Source organism: Dama dama, chromosome 12 (genome assembly GCF_033118175.1).
Source record: "Dama dama isolate Ldn47 chromosome 12, ASM3311817v1, whole genome shotgun sequence".
NCBI classification, from domain to species: domain Eukaryota; kingdom Metazoa; phylum Chordata; class Mammalia; order Artiodactyla; family Cervidae; genus Dama; species Dama dama.
This window is the reverse complement of record NC_083692.1, coordinates 85,404,878-85,425,432: the sequence shown is the minus strand read 5'-3', so window position 1 is coordinate 85,425,432 and position 20,555 is coordinate 85,404,878. Positions and strand designations below refer to the sequence as shown.

At 40.4% G+C, this 20,555-nt stretch overlaps 1 protein-coding gene across 1 annotated transcript in view; it reads left to right on the top strand.

Annotated features, from left to right (window-relative positions):
• The first annotated feature begins 4,371 nt into the window (after positions 1-4,371).
• GLCE (glucuronic acid epimerase) overlaps positions 4,372-20,555 on the top strand; it is a 108,305-nt gene continuing 92,121 nt past the window's right edge. Inside the window, exon 1 of the mRNA XM_061157984.1 lies at positions 4,372-4,569. The gene's annotated coding sequence lies outside the window, so the exon portion shown is untranslated. The remainder of the gene's footprint in view (positions 4,570-20,555) is intronic.

Below are 20,555 nucleotides of genomic sequence, written 5' to 3'. Positions count from 1 at the left end.
CAAGGGCTTCCATGGCAGCTCAGTGGTAAAGAATCCACTTGCCAATGCAGGAGACACGGTTTCGATCAGGGATTATGGCATGGTAGCTGACTTCCTCCAGAGGTTTCCTCTAGAGTGAGTGATCAAAGAGACAGACTAAGGAAGAAGTTGCAATGTCTCTTATGACCTAACCTCAGAAATCATACGCTGTCAATTCTGCCATGTTCTCTTTGCTAGAAGTGAATCACTCACATCCAGGAAGATCCCACATGCTGCAGAGCAACTAAGCCCACATGCCACAACTATTGAGCCTGTGCTCCAGAGCCCGGGAACCACAAATACAGAGCCCACGGGCCCTAGAGTCTGTACTCTGCAACAAGAGAGGCCACTGCAATGAGAAACCCATGCACCACACCTAGAGAGTAGCCCCTACTCACCGCAACTAGAGAAAAGACTGCTTGCAACAGTGAAGATCCAGCACAGCTGGATTTTAATTTTAAAATTAAAACATTTTAAAAAGATAACAATGCAAGAGGAGGTGGGAAGTAGAAAATAAACAGATTTATATTTCAAGATACAGATATACTATATATGTCACTGTGCTACTAAAGATATGCAGGGCCTCTGCTGCTATCTGCTACTACCTTAGATGCAGGTGGGAAGGGCCTCCCTTTAAGGGGTCCTGCTCTGGTCCTTCTCCAGCTGTATTCCTACACAGGAGTCCATCACACCAAAGGAATATGCCCAGCTGCAGCTGACTTCACCCCTTTGGACCTTGTTCCAAGTAACTGGAAGGCAAAATTCTCTGCCCCAATGGTCCTGAGCCTGCTTCCAAGGCTTTTGTGAGCTTCCTCCCCTAGATCTGAAGTATAAACTCCTGGACTCGTGGAATGGCTAAGAGATTACAATTTTATAGAGGGAAAAGTGGGAATGGAGCTTGGACATGTAGGCTGGGGTACCCATGGGGTGGGGTTATTGTACAGCGTGCAGCTGAACTGTGGGAGGCAAAGAGGGTAAGACCACTCTATGTGAGGGCTAGCTCTCTGTTCCAAGAAGAAGTCCCAGAATCCTAAGTTTGGACATTGTCTTCCAAGTTGTTAGCTAAGTTTGTCTAGGCAAACGAAGATATATATAGGACTTCCCTGGTGGTCCAGTGGTTAAGACTCTGAAGTTCCACTACAGGGGACATGATTGTATATTGTCACCCTGCTTATTTAACTTATATACAGAGTACATCATGCAAAATGCTGGGCTGGATGAAGTACAAGATGGAATCAAGATTGCTGGGAGAACTATCAATAACCTCAGATATGCAGATGACACCGTCCTTATGGCAGAAAGTGAAGAACTAAAGAGCATCTTGATGAAAGTGTAAGAGGAGAGTGAAAAGATTGGCTTAAAACTCAACATTCAGAAAACTAAGATCATGGCATCCAGTCCCATCTCTTCATGGCAAATAGACAGGGAAACAGTGAGAAACTTTTTTTGGACTCCAAAATCACTGCAGATGGTGACTGCAGCCATGAAATTAAAAGATGCTTGCCCTTTGGAAGAAAAGCTATGACCAACCTAGATAGCATATTAAAAAGCAGAGACATTACTTTGCCAACAAAGGCCCGTATAGTCAAAGCTATGGTTTTTCCAGTAGTCATGTACGAATGTGAGAGTTGGATCATAGAGAAAGCCGAGCGCTGAAGAATTGATGCTTTTGAATTGTGGTGTTGGAGAAGACTCTTGAGAGTCCCTTGGACTGCAAGGAGATCCAACCAGTCAATCCTAAAGGAAATAAATTCTGAATATTCATTGGAAGGACTGACGCTGAAGCTAAAACACCAATACTTTGGCCACCTGATGTGAAGAATTGACTCACTAGAAAAGACCCTGATGCTGGGAAAGACTGAAAGCGGGAGGAGAAGGGGATGACAGAGTATGAGATGGTTGGATGGCATCACTGACTTGATGGACATGAGTTTGAGTAAGCTCCAGGAGGTGGTGATGGACAGGGAGGCCTGGTGTGCTGCAGTCCATGGGGTTGCAAAGAGTCGGACATGAATGAGCGACTGAACTGAATTGATATATATACACACACACACACACACACGACACATACATATCTGGAGTAGGAAATAGAAACCCACTCCAGTATTCTTGCCTGGAAAATCCCAAGGACAAAGAAAGCTGGCAGGCTACAGTCCATGGGGTTGCAAAGAGTCAGACACAAATGAGCAAGTAGGTATATATATATATTAAATTTATAGTTTGTTAGCTTGTTTTATAACTTTTCATACTATTTAGACATTTGATATGTGGGCCCCCTTGGGTAGACTTTTGTAAGCCCTACAACTGCTAGGGTTGGCTCTGGTATCTCATTTGATACAGAATCAAGTTGAATTAGCTTGGCCTGGTTTTTTAAGGCCTTTTACTATTGGTTCTTCTTTAAACTTACCTTCCACTGCTTTTCTGCAGGAATCCTCCGTGGGCCAATCTGGTCCACTCATATCCAGGCTTGGCCTACATCCTCTCCTCTGTGCTCAGGTTCACTCTATTTTCTCTGAAAAACCTTTGCTTCTGCTCTGCATTTGTATAGGCCAACTACTATTTAAACAGCCAGCCTCATAGTCATGTCTCCTCCTCTGGATTCTTCTAACAGCTTTTTTCTGAACCATTCATTGACACTCAAAGCGTGGAATCATGTGTGGAAGCCATTTTTCTTTTCATGTACAAGGTATATAGCTATAAGGAGATGCCAATATGCAACAGTTTTTAAACGAGGAAAGAGGATTAAAAAGACAGACAAACAAACAAACAGAAGAGTAGCTAAAGAATCAGGAGAAAGTAGTTAGGCAAGTAACCAAGGAGGAGATGGCTGGCATTGTCAAAAGGCTGCAGAGTGGTCATTGGGAAAGATGCCCCAAAATAGAAAGAGGAATGAGGTCCTTTGTGACCACTGAAAGATCAGCCCACTGTGTGGGTGTAAACAGCAATAGCATTGTAGTGGGGAAAATAAGAGATGAGAAAGTAAAGACAGCAAATACAATTTAAAGAGTTATCTGAAAAAGTGGAGGTTGGGTTGTTTTGTTCTGTGCAAAGGATGGAACAAATGTGTCTCTGGGGAAAAAAAGAGCTAGATTAGAGAGGAACAGTGATATCAGGGAAAGGATAGTTGATTAATCAAAATCTGGGAATGGCAGCCATCCAGGGCACAGGTGCAGGGATTAACCTTGATGAGGAGAAAGGACTTGTGGTAAAGGGAATGAATGCAGGCTATAGCACAGACATCCTCATCAAGAGACTGGACTTAAGGGTGAAGAAACTGGCTGTCACTGTAGAGGAAAGGCTAGGAAAGCCTGAATTTTCTTGAGCAGGTCTAAGATTTCTTACATAGTTGGTTACCATATCTGTGGATTCAACCAATCATGATATTCAGGGAAATAATTCCAGAAAAGTTCTAAAAAGTTGCAGCAGCAACTATTTACATAGCATTTACATTGTATCAGGTATTATAAGTAATCTAGAGCCAATTTAAAGTATATAGGAGATAGGTTACATACAAATACTACAGTCATTTTTACACAAAGGACTTGAGCGTCCACTATTTTAGTAGCTGCAAGTATCCTGGAGCAAATACCTCAGGATATTGAGAGAAGACTGTATTTAAATATCATATTCTTCAGTCTTTCTTTTTACATTTATTCAGTGCCCTGAGTGTGCCAGACACTGGTGTCCACAGAGATACAACTTTTCATGTAATTTTGGAATTTGTTATAACGATGAATCAGTGAGATTTACTTTTTACTCTTCTAGAAGGCTTTCAGTATAAACAAACACCAGTCGGAAGGGAGTCTTTTGTCAGACCAGATGACCCGAGTAGGGGTTGAGAAAACACGGGCATCTCAACAATGGCGCCCTGTTAGAGATGGGAAGGGAGGGGAGGCCCAGAGACGGGGAAAACAGGTTTAGACCTGGGTAACCCGAGGAGGGTGCGCCTTCAACCAGGAAGAAGTGTGCCCCTTAAGCACTTCAGGCTGCGCTGTAACCAAGGGTAACAGCGCTTCAGCTCACGGCAGTGTGAAAACCACCTTCTTCCCTAACCAGATGTATCTACGGAGCCTGACCAGGACTAGACACAAGCCAAGATTCTCCATTCAAGATTCCTTTCCAAGAACTTCCTCTGCCCCTGACTACTTAAATGTCACTGCTCTTGCCCCCAGTTTATTGATGCCGGGCCGGGGAGAGAAGAAGCGGTGGGAGAATCACCTTTCCTATTTTATGATTGGTAGTATTAGACTCCAAGTCCCGCCTCCCACGCTGCCGCCAACAGGCTCTCAGAGTTGTCACTCGATTCACTGCGGCCGCCCCTCGCCGTGGCCCCGCCCCTCTCTGTGGCTGGGATCTCGCGGGAAGAGCGGCGGGTACGGCTGTGGCTCTGTCTCCAGGCTGCGCGCGGAGCGGGAGGGCTCTCCTCACACAAGCGCTTCCTCGCGGAGGGGTTGGGAGCTGCGGCAGGCGCAGGCCTGGGCCGCCCCTTCTCTGCCGCCTCCTTCTCTTCCTCAGGGTTCCCCGGTCCGCTTGCCCTACGACGCTGCCCAGGTGAGGAAGCCCGGAGCGCGTCTCCGCTGAGGAGCGGTCGGGGAGCGGGGACACGGAGCAGCCGGGGCAGGCGGGCTCCTGACGGGGGCGGCTCCGCGGGCAGCGCGGCGCTGCCTGGTGTGCGCGAGGCTTGGCGGGGTTCGGGAGTGAGGAGGGCGAGGACGCGGTGGGGTGGGATCCGGCTGCGGACGCCCAAGGGCGGTGTAGCGGGTGCCAGGGCTTCTCCGGGTGAGGAGGCGGTTTATTGGGGGTCTGGGGTCTCTTCCGGCTTGGGGTTCGGATGGGTGGCAGCGGTTTGGGTCCCGGGTCTTTGAGGTCGAAGGAGATTTACCAGGATCCTTCGGTTCCTTGAGGTAGTATAGCGAGGTTCTGGGACAAGGGGTCCTTTTATCGCGGTCTCAAGCTCTTTTGGGGCAGAGGACTCAGTTTTAGCAAGGTCCTAGGTCTCTGAAGGGGCAGATGTATGGGATCTTGGGGGTACTTTGAGCAGGAGTGGGCTTCTTTTTTCACTTCCTGGGATAAAGAAGCAGTGTATTGGGGTTCTGTCTGTTTATCGGGGTCTCCGGGCAGGAGGGCGATGTATCTGCGTCCTGCAGGGGCCGGGACCGCCTTGGTGGGCTGCTGGGGGCTGAAGGGTTTACGGCGGAGACCAGCGTCTTTATTGGGGTTTCTAGTTTGCCCAGAGAGGGGCGGTAACTTGGCATGGTCCCCAGTTTTTTCGGGGGCGACAGGGCGAGTTAGCGGGTCCCCGGGAGATCTCGAAGGGAGGGCGCGGCTCTGCAGGCGCTGGATCGGCTCGTGGCGGGAAGGGAACTCTGGTGACATCTCGAGTTCACAGTCTGTGGCTGGTCAGCATCCTGGAACAGATCTCTTTCTAGATGAGATTTACTCAATGCTTAGTTGAAGGATTGATCCGTGTTGTTGCCTAGTTGGAGAAATAGTGGGATTGTTCTGCAGTTTTCTTCTCTCTGCCCCGGGATCCCTGTGGGGGCGTGCTGGTTTCTCTGCTCTGGGAACCAGAGTGGCAGACAGCACCTTAAGTGGATGTAGACATGTAGGTTCTGAAGGATGCAAGTGTCCTCCGGGTGAGCGTGAAAGCCGCTGAGGATAGGGAAGGCTGTGCGGTTTTGGCTTCCTTTCCTAGGTTAGGGTCTGCTTTGCTGATCCTGCATTATTAGGTCTGTCCTGAAGTCACGCCCGAGTGTTAGGCAGTCAAGTAGTGCTGGAAAGTGTGTCCTGGCTTCTCTCTGTCGTTTGAAAAACATTTGTGGAGAGGAATCTGTTCAGGTTCAGCCTCCAAGTAACGCATTGGAATTCGAAGTTCCAAAGCTAGAGCTCTGCAAAACCGTGGTTTGAGACCTGTAAGAATGGCTAACAGAACTCTTTTAAAGAATCCTGCTTAACAGTTTTATTGTATACAGTTAGTCTTGACTCATATGCAGAGTCCTTGGTAACTAGCCCAGACTTAGATGGAATTCAAATAAAATGACCTGTATACATGTGTGTGTGTGTATATATATATATATATATATATTTTTTTTTTTTTTTTTTTCTTTAAATGTTCAAGTCAGAAAGTCTGTGCTTTTGCTTGACAGTTCCCCTGGTTAGATGGCTCCTTTATCATAGAGGCCTGTAAATCAAGTCTGATGTGGCTTGTTTGATGGAACCTGTACTTATAGTAATTCTGTAATTTGGGATAAACAGACAAATTTGAGTATGGCAAAGCGGAAAATTTTTCCTGCTTTAATCTTTTTTTTTTTGAGTGACAGTTTTCTTTTAATGATATTTCTTTTTATCTTAGAACCAGAAACATTAGTGACAATGTATTTAATTCTTGACTTTTATAATCATTTTAAAGAACAAGGGGGCTTCCCTGGTGGTCCAGTGGTTAAGAATCCACCTGCCAATGCAAGGAGCATAGGTTCCATCCCTGAAGACCTGCAACTAAGCTCATGCACCCCAAGTACTACGCCCACTCTGCTAGAGCCTGTGCTGCACACAAAAGAAGCCAAAGCAGTGGGAGCCCTCGCACCACAGTGAAGACCAGCCCCTGCTCACCGTGACTAGAGAAGGCACCTGTACAGCAGTGGAGACCCAAGGCAGCCGTAAATAAATACATTTAAAAATTAAAGGAAAAAACCAGGGAATTCTATATAGCAATATATAACTCTGAAAAGTTTTAAGTATTTTGGGGTTTTGTGTTAGTTTGGTTTTTGTTTTGGTTGTAAATTAAACCAAAATGCCTGTTTGACTTTTATAATTATCAAAACTGATCAGTTGAGCAGATGTTTGATTGGAATCACAGCCAAAAAAAAAACCCTAAGCAGACCTTTGTTTCCCCATTATTTTTGAAAGCCAAAAATATATTAAGCAGATTTCAGTAACTTTTTAAAAGGCAGCTTTCATAATTTCTAAGTAAACATATTGATCAATCAACAAATATTTGGTTATCTGCTAGGTGTCACAGCATGGAGTGTACCTCCATGTACAGTGATTACAGCTTTCATGAAACCTGTATCAAGAGAAAGAGACAACAAATAAATACATAAAATAATTGAGATGCTGATAAGAGAGAAATAAATAGGATAGTTTTGGGATTCAGCTCACTTCAAAAACATTAACCCCTGATAATATAACTGGTATTAGCATCCTCTATTATATAAGCATAAAATCCGTAAGGATAAACATCAAACTTAAAAGTGTTTGGGGAATTCTTTAGGAGAGAGTTGTAAAGACATTGAAAGGAGTTATTAATTATATGTGCTGTGCTGTGCTTAGTCACTCAGTCATGTCCGACTCTGAGACACCATGGACCATAGTCCGCCAGGCTCCTCTGTCCTTGGGATTCTCCAGGCCAGAATACTGGAGTGGGTTACCATGCCCTCCTCCAGGGAATCTTCCCAACCCAAGTATCGAACCCAAGTCTCCTGCATTGCAGGCCGATTCTTTACCAGAATTATATGCTTTTATACTATTTGAATTTATTTCAATGAGCAGAAATTACTTAGGTGTTAATTAGAGAAGTCTGAAGATTTAAAACAGTTTGGTCACTGTACAGATTTGTGAAATGTTGCACAGGCGTTTTGTCAGTGTTGCCACTTCTGTGTGTACTAGTGAAGGAAAAATGTATTTCATTTATCTAAATTTATAGGAATGGGATGGGGAGGCGAACACAACAGAATAAGAAAAAAGACTGAAGTCCAAATAAAATGTGAAAACATGTTAAAGATGTTGGATCTTTAATTATATGAAGATAAATTAATCTTTGACCTTTATTTTAAATTTCTTTTCTTTCTAAGAAGACTTCTTAAAAGTCTTTTTTAGACTCTCGAGAAGAATAAGTTGTATTTTTGTGGTGCCCCCTCCTGCTGTGGTGAGGCAGCAGGTCCTTTATTGTGGCACAGATTTCAGGACGGGATTTTTTTTAGTCAGACATATGGACATCTACTAGATACGTTTTCTTGTGAGGGATATGAAGCATAAAAATAGTTTTATAATTCATTATTACACTGCTAAAAAAAATGATAATACCAGAGTGTCTTTTGGATTATCATTCAAAATTCTGAAGTCATAGATGGGACATATTAAGCCAGTTTCTAGAAAGGAAATCATAAGACATGAAATTCTGGTCTCAAACTGTGCTACTAACCATATGATCTTGGATAATTTCTTAGTCTCTTGGGGCCTCAGTTTCCATACACATAAAATGAAACAAAGAGCAGTCCCTGTCAGTAATCAATATAAACTCTAATGCCAGGGTTTATATTCCATGGTTTTTATGTTGCAGATCCACAGTATTATATGTACAGAAACCGATAGATGCTATGAGTTGCTAGTTCTCATGTAATAAATACAACTAGTTCCATGTAATTTTTTTTTATCATGCCTAATTTTAGGCCTCTTTTTTAAGATATATAGGAAATATTTAATTCACAAATATACATTCATGAAGGTAAATGACTTTCTTTTGATAATGTAGCTTTATCTGTTAAAGCTAAATTTTATCTATTATTTTCTTTCTGATCCCTGGTTCTGTAATGGAGTGTCTAAATGATAATGTAATGTCCTTATTTAATTCTGTGTGTAGAATGAGGTCTCTAGTGGTTGACCCCCTTTAAACTACTGCCAAGGTAATTTTTTTAAAATGCAAATATGTTCAGTGCTTTTTTCTTAAAACTTATACTTCTCCCTTAACTACAGTATTTAGTTCTACGGTTACAAGGCCCTTCATCATCTGGCTCATCTCCTGCATTTCTACCATCATACATCTCAAGCTCCAATTGTACTAATACTGTCAGTGTACTGAAAGAGCCATACTGTTTCCTAACTCAGAACCTTCTTATATATTCTCCCTCCTACTCAGAATGCCTTTCCTTCTCCTATCTTGCTGACAGTCTACCGATTTTTCAAGATACAACTTAAGTGCTATCTGCTTTTTGAGTCTTCTGTGTGCTCTGGTCCTCTCTCTTCCAGCCCCACTGAGTTATTTACTCTCTCTGTTTTGTTCATTCTTTCCCTATGTTTGTTAATATGCTGTAACTATGTATGTGTCTCTCTTCCATACTCTAAAGCAGATGTATATTTGTCTAATTGGGGCTGCCCAGGTAGCACAGTGGTAAAGAATCCACCTGCCAAGACAGGAGACACAAGAAACGTGAGTTCGATCCCTGGGTCAGAAAGATCCTCTAGAGTAGGAAATGGCAACTTGCTCCAGTATTCTCGCCTGGAAAATTCCATGGACAGAGGAGCCTGGTGGGCTACAGTTCATGGGGTCACAAAGAGTTGGACACACACACACGCATTTGTCTTATTATTTATTGAATACCTATTGCTTATTTTACACAGTTGGCTCTCATTACAGATTTGAACTCTCAGTGCCAAGCTTAGTATCTTCCAAATGTCTGAATTAATTGCAAATCTCAATCTTGCCCTATTTTTCTAAAATGTTGGGCTTTCTAAATTATCTTGTTCTCTTGCCCCTATGACTGCAAACTGCTATTAGATCTGTAGTATTTATACTCATATTTAAGTACCCCAGCACTGTAGGAGTTATGTGTTAACTGTTAAACTTGCAGAAAAATCATGCAGAATTTTGAAGCAAACACTAATCATAGTACCTAAAATTGCTAGGAGAGTTGTGAACTGGTTTCAGTATTTCAGATCTTGAACATCAGTGATTTGGTGGATATTTTACCTTTTTTGCTTTCTGTATGGGAAATGATTGTTGCTGATGTATATGGGTTTTTATATTGGTTTAATAGTTTCTTTATATACATTGGGCTTCCTGGGTAGCTCAAATGGTAAACAATCTGCCTGCAATGCTGGAGATCTGGGTTCAATCCCTTGAAGGAGGGCACGGCGTCCCACTCCAGTATTCTTGCCTGGAGAATCCCATGGACATAGGAGTCTGGCAGGCTGCAGTCCACGGGGTTGCAAAGAGTCAGACATTACTGAGCAATTAACACTTTCACTTTCACACTTTTACTTTATATACATTACCTTTCATCCTCAAGACAAATCCTAAAAATTTAGTTAATTTTTTCAAGAAGTTAAGAAGCAGGCTATAACTGGCGCCAGGTCTGTCTAAATCCAGATTCTATGCTTTTTAGAAATACTACATTGATTCATGTTGATACTTGGCAGAAAACAACGACACTTTGTAAAGCAATTGTCCTTCAAACTAAAAAAAAGAAAATACTGCATTGCTTTCTGTATATGAATTCTTAGTGTATTTAAAACTATTAATAGATATTTTTCTCTTTATAAATTGAAGAAGTAGATTGTAATTGTTTATCCATTCAGCTTTTTTGAAAAAAAGCTGAAGTAGAAGATTTGAGATTGATTGGCGTTTAGAGACCACTTAATCCAGCTCCTAGAGGGAACTGACATACACAATAATAGTTAAATGACTTGCTCAAGATCACACAGCTTTGTACTTGGTTAAGATTTGTTGTTATTAAGCTTGTTATGACTATTGGTGTTGTAAAACTATTATTTGAGAGAAAAGCAGGTGCCTGATTCTTGCCCCACCCTCCCACTCCCTGGCCAAGGAAAAAAGCCTAGAGTGGCTTTCAGAAAAATGATGATGAGGATCTCAGAGTCTTAAGGACATGGCTCAGAGAAAATCCTGACTTTGGATCATGACACATGGAGATGTCTCATTGCCTCTTCACTCACATAGTTCCCTAGACTTGGTTTCTTTCCTTCTTTTCTCTTTTCAAAAATATATTCACAGCTTACTGATCTGCCTGATGAAGTGATTAGCAGCAGCCTAACTAATAACCAGTAACTGTTTACATGCCAATCATGTAACTAATAGGGATACAAAAAAGCATAAAAATCTAGTCAATACCCTGAAGAGGCTTAGTTTATTGGGAGGGGGAGGCAGTAAGTATTTAACTGCAATGCAGTATATAAGGATGCAACTCCAGGAGCTTAGAAGAAGATAAATGTGGACTGGGCTAGTGGTTGTAGAAGTTTTTATGTAGAAAAGGTTTGGTTTAAGTTACTGTTTAAATGAAGAGTGGGAGGGAAAGACTAAGGAAAAGAATATCTGGCAGTGTGTGTGTGTGTGTGTAGATTTTTTTAATCTAACCCATGTTCACATCCCTTCAGCTGCAGTGGCCTCCTTGCTGTTTCAGAAGGCCTGGAACATATTCTTCCAGATATCTGTATGTCTCCCTCCCTTCTTTCCTTCAGGTCTGAATTAAGGTATCACCCCTTTTGTAAAAGTCTGCCCTGTTTAAAATTACAGCATCCTTCCCATGCATACCCTTCTATCCCTTTTCCTTGCTTTGTGTCTTTTTTTTGTGTTTTTCTGCAGTCCCACATACTTTGTGTTTTTGTTATCTTTCTACCCCTACTATAACATAAGATCCATGAGGTCAGGGATTTTTACCCATTTTATTTAGTGCTATATCCCCAGCACCCAGAATATTACCTGTTACAAGGTAGCTGCTCACATATTTGTTAAATGAATACAACAATCAAACTTTGAAGTAGTAAGATTATTTGATCTAACCTCTCTCTTTCTTGCTGGCTGGCATAGAGCAAGAGGAACTTTCTTTTCCATTAAAAAAATTTTTTTTTCTAATGCTTAAGTTCTGTACGGTATAGAAATCATGACATAAGAACTTGTACATATGTCATTGTGTAGTCACCAAGAACCAAGTATAGAATACTTCTATGACCTTGGCATCTTTTCTTATTCTCTCCTTGTTAGTACTTCCCAAAGGTAACCAGTATTCTGACTTCTATCACAATAGATTAGTTTTGCTTTTCTTAAACTTCATATAAATGGAACCAAATCATTTTTTAAGTTAGCAGGACTTCATTCTTTTTCATCGCTATGTAGCATTCCATTGTATGAATATATATATATATTTGTTGTTGTTGTTGTACTGTTTATAGACATTTGGGCTATTTCCAGGTTTTAACTTCTAGGAACAAAGCTTCTAAGAACAATTTTGTACCTAGCTTTTTGTGGGCATAAAGATTCATTTCTTGTCTAAAAAAGTTAACCTCATCTGTGTGTGTGTGTGTGTGTGTAGTGCTGTTGTTATTTAGTCATTAAGTTGTGTCCAACTCTTTGGCAACCCATGGACTGTAGCCCACCAGTCTCCTCTGTCCATGGGATTTCCCAGGCAAGAATACTGGAGTGGGTTGCTATATCCTTCTTTGGGGGATCTTCCTGACCCAGGGCTTGAGCCCACATCTCCTGTATTGGCAGACAGATTCTTTACCACTGAGCCATCAGGGAAGCCCATAAATAGAAAGATAGATACATCTGCACGTAAAATTCTTAATTCTGTGTGGTCCTCAGCACATGCTGAAAAGTGAAAGTGTGTTAGTTGCTCTGTCGGGTCTGACTCTCTGCAGCTCCATGGGCAGTAGCCTGAAGATTCTTCTGTTCTTGGGATTCTCCAGGTAAGAATACTGGAGTGGATTGCTATTCCCTTCTCCAGGGGATCTTCCTGATCCAAGGATTGAACCTGGCAGAAGCATCTAGCACATACTAGATGATCATTAAATGATTGAAGATAAATTATTGACTAATCATGTACTGTAAGATGATCTCAAACTTATTTAAAAATGTTGGAAAATAGCTTCTGGTCCATATTTTTGTTTTTACATCTGACATAAAACTTGTAGCACTTAACTTTGTCAAGATTCTACACATTTCTCTTTCTTTTGGCTAACCTTTTTTAAAACCATATTGTTTATTAGTTGCTGCCCCTTTTCCAGAAGATGGGTGAAGTATATCCAGAAAAAAGAAAATTCAAAATAGTTAATTTTAAGGTGTGAGTTTCAGAACTGGTTTCCTGTTTTTTATTTTCTCAACATTAAAATGTCGTTTCTTTTCAACAGTTTGGTTCTAGTATATGTATTTTATATATATGTGTGTATATATGTATTATATATATATATATTTATTTTTACTATCTATACAGTTTGAAATCATTTATATGAATGTGTAAGTTATGTTTTGGGATATGTCAAGTAAAGGCTTTCTTTTCTTTGATTGTGTGCATGCTTAGTCTCTCAGTCATGTCCAATTCTTTGCGACCCAAGGACTGTAGCCTGCCAGGCTCCTCTGTCCATGGAATTCTCCAGGCAAGAATACCAGAGTGGGTAGCCATTTCCTTCTCCAGGGTATCTTCTCCACCCAGGGCTCGAACCCAGGTCTCCCGCATTGCAGGCAGATTCTTTACCATCTGAGCTACCAGGGAGTAATTTTAGAAATGGCTTTAGTTGGTGAAGAATGCAAATGAGAACCCCTATGGTAATAAAAGAGATCATGAGAAATATTTTTCTAATTTTGGGGAAGCTTTCAGTTCTCTTTTGAAGTGATTTCTTAGCTAAGACTTGAAAGATGAGTAGGAAACAAGGTGGATGAGATATCCAGCAGGGAATGGGGGTAAAAGCACGGTAGGCGGGGAGCTGCATTTGCAGAGGGAGAGCAGGATAGAGTTGGGAATCTGCAGACAATTCAGGAGGGTTAAAGCAGTGGTTTTCAAGCTGTAGTGTGAGTATGAATCTCCTGGTAGGAGTGAGGCTCAGGAATTTGAAGTTCTTACATGTTCACAGGTAGTGGAGATGTTGTGGTTCCAGGATCACACTTTGCAAACCACTGGGCCAAAGCCTGGGAAGCAAGAGAGAAGGAAGGAGTGGGGAGTGAAAGCAGGGACCATATCATGGAGGATCTTATAACTATGAAAGTTCATAAGCAGTGGTATCCCACTGAAGAGTGCTAAGCAGAAAGGTGACCTTATGAGATTTTTATTTTCTTGGGGACAATAGTAGTGGAGTGGTGGAAATAATCTTTAGAGGTAAACTCAATCTCCATTTGAAACTATACAGATTAATGTCTGAGAAATTACAGTTAACCCATCCATTAATAATTACTGTTTTTTCCCACTAGCAGATTCAGTTCTTTTAAAGGGAAAGTTTGGTTTTATTTATTAATTTAGATGTTATATGTTTAATCAGTTTTTTCTTCCAGGGATATTCTTGTTTGTAATAAAATAAGTATCATTACAATTTAACTCATAATTACATTGTTAACCCTGTTTGGTAGAATTTGATTTTTGTTCATGTTGTACTATATAATAGTCCAGAGTCTTCTTTTTTATTGATTAAAAAATAACCTAGCTGGTAGTGCTTATTGTATAGTAGGAGTGATCTTAATGATTCTTAGTAATTTGAGTTAGGTTGTCACCAGCTTTCATAAATGTTATTAATTAGAAAATTTTATCTCATCTGTTTAAATATCACATCAGTTTTGCAGTATTATAAACTTAAGAATGTGTGTGTGTATAGCTTGTTTTTTCCCACCTAATTTTATAAGTTTCTAGGGACTCATTTTCGGAGAAGGCAATGGCAACCCACTCCAATACTCTTGCCTGGAAAGTCCCATGGACGGAGGAGCCTGGTAGGCTGCAGTCTGTGGGATCACCAAGAGTCGGACACGACTGAGCGACTTCACTTTCACTTTTCAGTTTCATGCATTGGGGAAGGAAATGGCAGCCCACTCCAGTGTTCTTGCCTGGAGAATCCCAGAGACCAGGGAGCCTGGTGGGCTGCCATCTATGGGGTCGCACAGAGTCAGACACGACTGAAGCAACTTAGCAGCAGCAGCAGGGACTCATTTTAAATACTTGGAGAAATGCAAAACACAAAATCTAATGCTTCAGCTCAAATATAAGCTTAACAAACATTATGGTACACATTCTTCCTCATTCCATGAATATATTGATTCATTTGTATACTGTTTATCCTCCTATCATGAATTTATATAATAAAAATTTTCCTACTTTGTTAAAATTGCTTCAAAACTGAATTTTTAAAAGCAGCATAAAATTCTGTTGAATGAATGTGTAATGATTTAACCATTCCCAATTATTGAATATTTTTTTCTTCTTCAAAGAACAGTGAAGAAAATCTTTGTGCATAAATGTTTCTCCATACTTGATTATTTTCTTAGGATAAGAATAAAAATGTTTAGTCAAAAGCTAAGACCTTAAAACAATTAAATATTGCCATATTACTTTCTAGAAAGGTTATCCCAGTTTACATACCAGTATCAGTATTAGTCTTAAAAACCTTTTCTATGGAATTCCCTAGAATTCCTGGCAGTCTAGTGGTTAGGACTCCATGCTTCCACTGTAGAGGACATGGTTTCAGTCCCTGGTCAGGGAAACAAGATCCCTCATGCTGTGTAGTGTGGCCCCCAAAATAAATAAATTTAAAAAATTTTTGAATCCAGTTTAATAAGCAAAAATGATCTGACTTTGTATTTCTTTGATTATAATTGAAGAGCGTTGCAAAATTTTTTAAAAAGTTACCATTAAATGAAAAGATTTTTAAAAGAAAACCACATGCATTATTTTATAAGGTAAAATATTTTAACTAGAATTAATGTTTTATTATAGTAGTTTTTTCTGTTAATAGATAAATTAATTTCTTGAGTAGTTATGAAAAAAAAATTACAAAATTCAAGGACCCAAACAGTCGCCCCAGAGACAACTACTGTTACCACTTTTTTATAGGTACTTCCAGGGTATTGTAAATCAAATGTGTCTGTGTGCCAAAACATTAGACAAATTATGGAGAACATTCATTAAAATACTGTCTAGTTCAGATGTGGTATTGTGTACTAAATTGTGTACTAAAAATTAGAAAGGGTCTAAAAATGATTAGTATCTGGCTACTGGCCCAGAAGGAAGAAAAGCAGGGTCTGGCAGCATCTGGCTGTAATTTTCTATAAGACAAGTGGCCTTAGCTCTTTTTATTATTGGATCAATTCTTTGACAATAGCACTTCTGTTTATAGTACCGATTCTGTAGTACTATTCCAAAAAGGAAAGCCAAGTTTTTGAAAATTAGACAGTTGATGCCTGAAAGAAACTCTTTAAAAGTACAAAAGCTGTTTTGAGATACTTAGCAGCAAGATACTTTGTCCTTAGGTATTATTTTAGGATTTCTTTGGCAAGTACAGTTTTAGCAGAATTTTCATGACTTTGTTGCTTAACAGTGAAAGTTTGAGCTTGAATAGTTGTAAATGAAATTCATCATTTCCGTGAACTCTTATTTCCTAATTTGAAAACCAATCAGCCATGATACAAAGTATTTTAAAATATAATTTTTAAAGATTTTCATGCTAATAGTTTAAGTACTAATTTGTCTCATACAGTCAAAAATCTTTTTGAGCTTGACTTGGAGGCTGCTGCTAAATAAGTGATTTGAGCAATAAGAATCAGAAGGTTTAATTGGTTGTACAGAACGTTAGAGCTTTAGGGAAAAGATAATTGCTTTGGGGAGAGTTTTTTTTTTTGTTTTTTTTTTTAAGCCCTTTTTTCTAAAAATAAAATAAAAAATATCTTAAAAAAAAAAATTGTTTACTGAATACTAACTCTTTGTGGCCCAGGATAAGTTAGGGGTATTATGAGAGTTTCTATTTGCTGGAATTCATGTCTCCTATTTCAGATTAATTATAAGGCTGTAAAGGCTGCTAAAGAATTTGCACCTGTTAGTGGTTGGTAATATTTTAGTAGTTTTAAGAAAACCTTCCCTTGTGGCTCAGCTGGGAAAGAATCCGCCTGCAATGCGGGAGACCTGCGTTCGATCCCTGGGTTGGGAAGATCCCCTGGAGAAGGGAAAGGCTACCCACCCCAGTATTCTGGCCTGTAGAATTCCAGACTGTATAGTCCATGGGGTCATAAACAGTCAGACATGACTGAGTGATTTTCACTTCACTTTAAGAAAACCAGAGGCAGGAAAAGATTTTGATTAAAAAAAAATTTACTTTTGAAATAGTTATATATCTGTATATATATTACAGAGTATAGAGAATTGCATAGTGTAAAGAATTCCTATATACCTTTCACCCAGCTTTCTCCTAATGTTAACATCTTGCATAACCATGGCAGATTTATTGAAAATAAGGAATTAATCCTGATTTTTAAAAAGAATACAACAAACTTTTTTTTTAACACCTGTTATAATAGAGTGTTTTAGCTGCTGATACACAATGTTGGGAAAAAAGCAAATGTTGCAGGTAATAATAATAAACTGATGATCTTGGTGTCATTCCTGAACAAATTCTCAGATTATTGAACATATATATTTTGGTATATAATATTTTATATATTTTGGTGTATATTTAGAAAACACTAATCACTGGGAGCCAGCTTGGGGTCACAGAGGACAAGTCATGCCGCACTAGCCTCACTTGTGGCGCTAGTGGTAAAGAATCTGCCTTCCAATGCAGGAGACACAAGAGACATGGTTTTGATCCCTGGGTCAGAAGGATCCGCTGGAGGAAGGCATAGCAACCCAATCCAATATTCTTGCCTGGAGAATCCCATGGACAGTGGAGTCTGGTGGGCTACAGTACATGTGGTCGCAAAGAATCAGACACGACTGAAGTGACTTAGCACACATGTAAACTGGTAGGTACATCAGGAGATGCTCTGGCCATAATATATTTAGAATTATAGCTACGTTTGTTAGATTTTAAATTTTGTTCAGGGTCAATTTAAATGCCTTATGTAGATTGCCTCATTTAGCCCTGTTTTACAAATGAGGAAAGGACCCCAAAAGTTATATGGATAGCTTTTTATCATATTTTTGTATGATGGCTCAGATTATCAGCTTCTCATAGCAAAATTCAGGCTTATAGACTAAAGAAAGTGGCGAAAACCCCTAGGCCAGCCAGGTATGACTTAGATCAAATCTCCTATGAATGTACAGGGATTAGATGTAGTAAACAGTGTGCCTAAAGAACTATGGATGGAGGTCTGTAATACTATACAGGAGGCAGCGAACAAAACCATCCCAAAGAAAAGAAAAATTGGTTGGCAAAGGGGTTATCTGAGGAGGCTTTACAAATAGCTGAAGAAAGAAGAGTAGCAAAAAGCAGAGGAGAAAGGGAAAGGTACATCCAACTAAACTCAGAGATCCAAAGAAGTAGCAAAGAAAGACAAGAAGGCCTTTTTCAATGAACAGTGCATAAAAATAGAGGAAAACAACAGAAGGGGAAAAACTAGGGATCTCTTCAGGGAAATTGGAAGTATCAAGGGAACATTTTGCCCAAAGATGGACACAATGAAAGAGAGAAACGGGAGAGACTTAGTAGATGCAGAAGAGGTCAAGAAGAGATGGAAAGAATACATAGAAGAACTGTAATTCTTCTATGACTCATCTTAATGAGTCAGATGACTACGATGGTGTGGTCTGTCATCCAGAGCCAGACATTCTGGAGTGTGAAGTGTTGTGGGCCTTAGGAAGCACTTTTGCCAATAAAGCTAGTGGATGCAATGGAATTCCAGTAGAGCTTTTCAAAACCCTAAAGGATGATGGTATCAAAGTGTTGGCACTCAATATGTCAGCAAATCTAGAAGACCCAGCAGTGGTCATAGGACTGGAAAAGATCGGTCCTTATCCCATTTCCTAAGAAGGGTAGTATTAAAGAATGTTCAAACTGTTGGACAGTTGCACTCATCACCCTTGCTAGTAAGGTCATGCTTAAAATCTTGCATGCTAGGCTTCAGCATTACATGAACCAAGAACTTCCAGATTTCCAAGCTGGGTTTAGAAAAGGCGGAAGAACCAAAGATCAGATTGCCAACATTCGCTGGATCATAAAGAAAGCAAGGGAATTCCAGAAAAAAACATCTCCCTCTGTTTCATTGACTATGCTAAAGCCTTTGGCTATGTGGATTGTAACAAACTGTGGGAAGCTCTTACAGAGAGGAAAATGCCAGACCATCTTACCTGTCTTCTGAGAAACCTGTATGCAGGTCAAGAAGCAGCAGTTAGAACCCTGTATGGAACAACTGATTGGTTCAGGATTGAGAAAGGATTACGGCAGGGCTGTCTGCTGTCACCATGTTTATTTAACTGGTATACTGAGCACATCATGAGAGATGCTGGGTTGGATGAGTTACAAGCTGGAATCAAGATGGGAAACATCAACAATGTCAGATATGCAGATAGCACTCTAATGGCAGAAAGCAAGGAGGAACTAAAGAGCCTCTTGATGAGGGTGAAAAAAGAGAGTGAAAAAACTGGCTTAAAACTCAGTATTAAAAAAAAACTAAGATCATGGCATCAGGTCCCATCACTTCATGGCAAATAGAAGGGGAAAAAGAGGAAGTAGTGACAGATTCCTCTCTTGGGCTCTAAAACCACTGTGGATGATGACTGCAACCATGAAATCAGAAGACAATTGCTTCTTGCCAGGAAAGCTGTGACAAACCTAGACAAGTGTATTGAAAAGCAGAGACTTTAGTTTGCTGAGAAAGGTCCGTATAGTCAAGGCTATGGTCTTCCCAGTGGTCACATACAGTTGTGAGAGCTGGACTGTAAAGAAGGCAGAGTGCCAAAGAATTGATGTCTTCGAACTGTGATGCTGGAGAAGACTCTTGAGATCCCTCGCACAGCAAGGAGATCAAACCAGTCAAACCAGTCATGGTAGCCAAACACCAAAAATCTATAATAGATAGATACACACACACACACACACACACACACACACACACACACACACAAAGAAAAGAATCCAGATATAATCCAAAGAATTTATCTTTGTTCATTATAGTATTCATTATAGTGCCAGAAGCCCTGAAAGTGAAAGTGACTCAGGCTGTCTAACTCTTTCCGACCCCATGAACTATACAGTTCATGTTTTCTCTAGGCCAGGATACTGGAGTGGGTAGCTGTTCTACCCCCCTTCTTCAGGGGGTCTTGCCAACCCAGGGATCGAACCTAGGTCTCCTGCGTTGCAGGGGGATTCTGTATCAGCTGAGTCACTCAGTTCAGTTCAGTCGCTCAGTTATGTCTGACTCTTTGCGACCCCATGAACCACAGCACACCAGGCCTCCCTGTCCATCACCAACTCCCGGAGTTTACCTAAACTCTTGTCCATTGAGTTGGTGATGCCATCTAACCATCTTATCCTTTGTTGTCCCCTTCTCCTCCTGCCTTAAATCTTTCCCAGCATCAGGGTCTTTTCAAATGAGTCAGCTCTTCTTATCAGGTGGCCAAAATATTGGAGTGTCAGCTTCAACATCAGTCCTTCTAATGAACACCCAGGACTGATTTCCTTTAGGATGGACTGGTTGGATCTCCTTGCAGTCCAAGGGACTCTCAAGAGTCTTCTCCAACACCACAGTTCAAAAGCATCAATTCTTCGGTGTTCAGCTTTCTTTATAGTCCAACTCTCACAACCATACATGACTACTAGAAAAACCATAGCCTTGACTAGACGGACCTTTGTTGACAAAGTAATGTCTTTGCTTTTTAATACGCTGTCTAGGGAAGCCCTAAATGACTCTTAATATGGGTCTGGTTAAATAGCTGATGATACAATTATACAATGGGGTGTTATATAACCATAAGAAAGGAAAAAGAGCACTTCTATATGAGCTTATCTCTAAGGCCTGTTATTGGGTGAAAAACAGACAAGACAGAGCTATGTTATGCTGA